Here is a 6,271-nt window from a genome sequence, read left to right as displayed (position 1 = left end):
GTTGGACGAGCTAAAAATCCTCTTTTTTATTCAGTGCGACTCGAGGGTGGGGGAAAGAAGCTGACGCATTGTACATGATGGATATTCATTTATTTATTTATTTTTGATGGGGGGGCAGAGGGGAGGGGGAGAAACAAAGTAGAATCAGTGTGAAGTCACACAAAGACAACTGAACCATCTCTCATATTGGTTTACCTTCCAAAGCAATTACTGAATCTCCAAGCATTTCAGCAAATCCCTTACGATCCATTCCATCTTCAAAGAAGTTCATGTGCCACTCATGTTGGATACCAGGGAACATCTTCTTGATGGAATTCTTTCCATAAGAGTACATCATTTTCAACTTTGTTGTCGCCGAATCTGGACACCAGGAAACGAACACTAATTCTTCTTTCTTTGTCTCCTTGGTCTCATAAGAGGCAAAGGTTAAGGGAGTCGCGGCAGTCATTGGGAGGGAGCATGTCCATGAACATCAGGAAAGGATCATCCACAGAGTTTCTAATATCACCCACCAGGATCTGCTTATTCTCCTCCAGTTGAATTTCTGAGCAGTCATCATTGAAGCAAAGGAAAACCGCTTTTTGTGTTTCTTTACATCATCCTGAGTTGCTGTCTTGTAAGCCTTCATTTCATTGAAGACTTCCATCACAGAATCATGAATGATCACACCAGAGGTCATGTTGGAGAAGTTTTGGCTCGAGTCTTGGATAAAGGTAAGAAGGATAGAAGGAAGAAGTCTGCAGAGGTCCAAGCAAGGGATGGCAAAAGGATTCACGCTGACGGAGGAAACCTGAAGAGTTCCACGCACCGCGTCAGCACCGGCTCGAGAGACCCTCAAGTGGAGAGGGACGAGACAACAAAACGAATCACAACACTAACGGTGATGAAACGACGAGGAGTATTTATCCCAGTGCCGGAACACCTCCCACCCAGCTCCATGAATGTATAATGGGGTGACTTCATTCTTTTCCTCTCCCTTTTTGCAAAACATTTCTTCTTGCTTCACTTAAACATGTCACAAAGGGATGAAGAAAGATCCCTTTGCTGAGAGAATGCAAACAGCTCCCTCAGGCCAAAATGAGACCTTTGGCAAATACAGGGCTGCAAAGAATACACCATCATCAACCTTCGGAGGAACCTCATGTCCTCACTCGTCTGTCTGAAGACAATCTACACAAACATGGGAATCAACAAACCGTATGCATGCAGAGCCGAACTTTTGGTCACACAAACGTCGTTCACCATCGTGGATGACATTGCAATGAGGGAATAAATATCAACTATCCGTGTGGAAAATGCATTGTTGGTGCAAGAGATGTTTGATAACCGGTGTTATTACAGGATGAGCACAGGGGCTTCCCTCCAACTACTGGGGTTTATTCTGCCCCAATATTATTCGCATCATTCCTGAAGTATGAAATCTGTTCGATGTTTCAAAAGGCATCTCTGTCGAGTTGTGTGCCTCACAGTGGGTACCGAGGAAATAGAGAAAGTGGAACTATCATATAGCTGGATAGGTGTTGTAAAAGCCATTGCTACGGGATCAGTGGCTCGTGCTGGAGTGTCACGACGTGGGGAAGGCCGTGGCTCTGGAGGAGGTATTGGCATCTCGACAACAAAAGAAAGCTCAGGGATTTGTCCTGAAGCCAATAGTTGGGATCAACGGGGTTGGGTGGGGGGTGGGCTCATCATTTCAACATCTTTCAACAGCTCATCTCACTCGGTATGTTTTGTATCATTTCAACAGCTCAGTCAGCATGTTAGTGTTGATAGGAACGAATTTCGTTGGCGGGGAACGATCACCATGTGACGAAGTGATCAGCGATCACCGGTGGGAAGAAGGACAGAAGTAGAGCAAACTGCAGGGGCAGTGCAGAAGGAAAAGATCTTGTCGCACTGAGATCTTTTGATTCCATAAGTTGTGCTGTATGGCAAGGAACTGATGAACTTGTGAATATCACACCAACTGTCATTGACAGCGGTTACCAAGTGGTTTTGCTGGACCTGAGATTTGTTGTGATCAGCATGAAGGTAGACCGGATCACTAATATCAACTGAGGTCAGTGTTGCTCTCCTGAGGAGGCCTTGGACTTCTGGCCGTATGAGTGTTTGGCCCGGGAGAGCCGATGATGAGTTTCAACAAACCTGCCGTTTGATAGGGGAATCCGTACATTGGACAACTACATCGTCCCTGTGTCCAGATCTCTCACAGAAAGGCCATGGGAATGAAGACACCAGGTGAGTCGTGAAGTGATGATCGACAGGGTCAAAGGTGTAATCGGGTGTCCATGTCGTTCATGCCATCGAAGGTCCACTTCAGTTCCCATCCGGATTTCTCTGCTACCAGATTCTTTTTGGGCTTTTTTGCTTTCCAAGTTCAATGGCGATGCGGTGTTCCTGCAGCAGCTTATCCTCTCACAAGGTGGAGGACCCAAGGGCAGGATCAATCTATTTGACAGCTTGGGGAAGATTCGCTGCATGAAACCCAATGCACATTTGAAGGAGAGGATGCATCGCGGAACGAGTCGGCAACCAAAACAACAACAAGAGCCATTTTTTCAAATATGGTCAAAATGCAATGTCTTAAAATGAAAAAATTAAAATAAACCAATGTCACCTGCAGGGTGACCCGTATCTTGCCAAAATGTGACCACGTGTGACTTCTTTAAGGTCACACTGAAGTGAACAGAACTGCTATCCACCAGGAGCGACTCCTTGAGGAATATCTGCCTACGAGAGATTCCGATGAAAATCGTTCCACAGAGTAACCATGAAAAATATGCTTTTGCCTCATAACATCAAATGACGTCAAAATGTCTCAAGCTTGACATATCTAGAAAGCACTCATTGAGGTGTTCAATTTGAAGTACTACACGATATGGTTCCTAAAACTTGAAAATTTGACCTTGGGGTCAAATATGTTTGACCTGAGGCGCTAACCATGAAGGTCAAGGCCAATCGCCACCAAAAATTAATCAGCTGAGCGCCAGACCATGAACTATATTTCCATGAAGTTTTAAGACGACCTGATCAAAATTACTCAAAAAATAAGGGTTTTGTCGACTCCCCTGATTTACGACAAAGTGACCTTGACCTTTGACCTTGACCTTCAAAATTTTGTGCACTGAAAGGGACCTCTTTAGGCCTCTGATATGCGAAGTTACAAAAATTTCCAATGATAACTGTGCTGTGCCGAATTTTTTATACGTGATTACAGACAAACAAAACAAAAAAAAACATACAAGCTGACGAACATATCTTGCAAAAACTTCGTTTTGGCAAGATATTAAATTAAAATGAAGACAAACATGACAGAGACTAGCACGTTGATTTGTTACGGAATATATGCTTACTGATGTTCACAAACTTGTCAAATAAGGTTACATTTCATCAAAATTTACACATTGTTGTTTTACCACAATCTTCCTGATGGTTCAAAATTAGACTCACACACACACACACACACACACACACACACACACACACACACACACACACACACACACACACACACACACACACACACACACACACACACACACATACACACACACAAACACACATACACACACACAAACACACAAACACACAAACACACACACAAACACACACACACACACACACAAACACACAAACACACACACACACACACTTTTCTTGAATACAAAATCATCAACAATGACATCACACTTTAAGCGACATCATTCAAACAACAATGTCATTTCACCTGCATCATTTCAACAATCATGTCATTTCACCTGAATCATTTCAACAACAATGTCATTTCACCTGCATCATTTCAACAATAATGTCATTTCACCTGTATCATTTCAACAACAACGTCATTTCACCTGCATCGTTTCACCAATAATGTCATTTCACCTTTATCATTTCAACAACAATGTCATTTCACCTTTATCATTTCAACAACAATGTCATTTCACCTGCATCATTTCAACAACAATGTCATTTCACGTGCATCATTTCAACAACAATGTCATTTCACCTGTATCATTTCAACAATAATGTCCTTTCACCTTTATCATTTCAACAACAATGTCATTTCACCTGTATCATTTCAACAACAATGTCATTTCACCTGCATCATTTCAACAACAACATCATTTCACCTGTATCATTTCAACAGCAATGTCATTTCACCTGTATCATTTCAATAATAATGTCATTTCCCCTGCATCATTTCAACAACAACATCATTTCACCTACATCATTTCAACAGCAATGTCATTTCACCTACATCATTTCAACAGCAATGTCATTTCACCTGTATCATTTCAATAATAATGTCATTTCCCCTGCATCATTTCAACAACAATGTCATTTCACCTGTATCATTTCAACAACAACGTCATTTCACCTGCATCGTTTCACCAATAATGTCATTTCACCTGTATCATTTCAATAACAACGTCATTTCACCTGCATCGTTTCAACAATAATGTCATTTCACCTGTGTCGTTTCAACAATAATGTCGTTTCACCTTTATCATTTCAACAACAATGTCATTTCACCTGCATCATTTCAACAACAATGTCATTTCACCTGCATCATTTCAACAACAATGTCATTTCACCTGTATCATTTCAAAAACAATGTCATTTCACCTGTATCCTTTCAACAACAATGTCATTTCACCTGAATGATTTGAACAACAATGTTATTTCACCTGAATCATTTCAACAACAACACCATTTCACCTGTATCATTTCAACAACAATGTCATTTAACCTGTATCATTTCAACAATAATGTCCTTTCACCTTTATCATTTCAACAACAATGTCATTTCACCAGCATCATTTCAACAACAATGTCATTTCACCTGTATCATTTCAACAACAATTTCTTTTCACCTGTATCATTTCAACAATAATGTCATTTCACCTGTATCATTTCAACAATAATGTCCTTTCACCTTTATCATTTCAACAACAATGTCATTTCACATGCATCATTTCAACAACAATGTCATTTCACCTCCATCATTTCAACCACAATTTCATTTTAATTCCAGGATCGAAGGCAACAAAAGATGAAAATTTGGAAAGGTGGTGTAGACTAACAATTGCGGTGGATTGGAAACAACCAACGGAACTCAAACCGGGTAACTGCAACGAACCTCGAAGGTCTCGCCCCCCTTGCTCTGTCTGTGATATGTCCCCACCATATTTCCCAGGGCGCTCAAGGTCCGCCAACAACCATCTTCTGGTAAAACTACTAAAATCCCGAATCACTGCTCATCTTCACTCTTTCATTCCTCATTTCCCGCTTTTGGAATACACTCCCTCACTCTGTTCAATTCCATTCTTCCCATCTGGCCTTCAATACAGTTTTTCAGTCCCACCTCTTATCGTCCCCCATCCAAATCCTCGATCTTTTCTACCCCCGTTAATCCCCCCCAATCCCACCTCCTTCAATTTCCCTGCTTTCCTTCCTGAAAGTCTCTATAATGTCCATCTTGTTTACCCCGTATTTCCTGCCCCATCCCTCTCCATTCCACAGATCTCCTAATGTCTGTGTTCCCCACTGTCCTGCCCTTCCTCTTTATCCAACTTCAAAGAAAAAGGGCATTTATTACATTAAGAGATTGATTTAAACAATGATGAAGATGAAATTTAATGAAGAGGTTGACTGAAATAATGACGAAACGACAATGATGTTTCTCTTCTCAACTATTCAGACGTTGTTGTTTGGAATGCAGACTGTGGCTGCTGGTTGCATCATCTCTGAAAGAGCAGCTGTGCTGCAAATGCAGTGCCCCTGTTACCAGTACGATGGTACTCACTTTGCCGACCTCAGAAGGATGAACGGCTGAGTCAACCCTCCTGTTGTTATCTCAACAGCATGACAGGTACTTGAACTCAAGACCCTAAGTTCTTTAAAATCCAGCCTCCTTAACCGTTAATTCAACACGAGGAGGATTTTTTGATTTGTGATTGACAAACAAACATCGATTACATTTTGAGTTTATTTGATAATTCTCACCAGGTTGATGGAACATTAATTTTTTTAAAGGCTCCATTCGTTTTTGCGCTTCGATGTCATGAATCATCAATGCCAAGTTTAAAAAGCGATCCGATGAACCACCTCGGAGGAGTTTGGAAGAAAATAAAAAATGTCAAAGGGCCCATTGCTGGAAGTTAGGAAGTATTGAAGGACGTTGTTCTGGCTGAACAAGGTCCTCTCGACTTCGGCGTTGGACGAGCTAAAAATCCTCTTTTTTTATTCAGTGCGACCCGAGGGTGGGGGA

At 41.5% G+C, this 6,271-nt stretch overlaps 1 pseudogene; it reads right to left on the bottom strand.

Annotated features, from left to right (window-relative positions):
* On the bottom strand, positions 1–832 carry LOC147016056 (cofilin-2 pseudogene; annotated as a pseudogene).
* Positions 833–6,271: the final 5,439 nt, after the last annotated feature.

The sequence above is a fragment of the Eptatretus burgeri genome, chromosome 12 (genome assembly GCF_056783735.1).
Source record: "Eptatretus burgeri isolate ZD-2024b chromosome 12, Ebu_testis_v1, whole genome shotgun sequence".
In the NCBI taxonomy this organism is placed as follows: domain Eukaryota; kingdom Metazoa; phylum Chordata; class Myxini; order Myxiniformes; family Myxinidae; genus Eptatretus; species Eptatretus burgeri.
The sequence above is the reverse complement of the archived record's forward strand: the minus strand, read 5'-3'. Positions and strand labels throughout refer to the sequence as shown.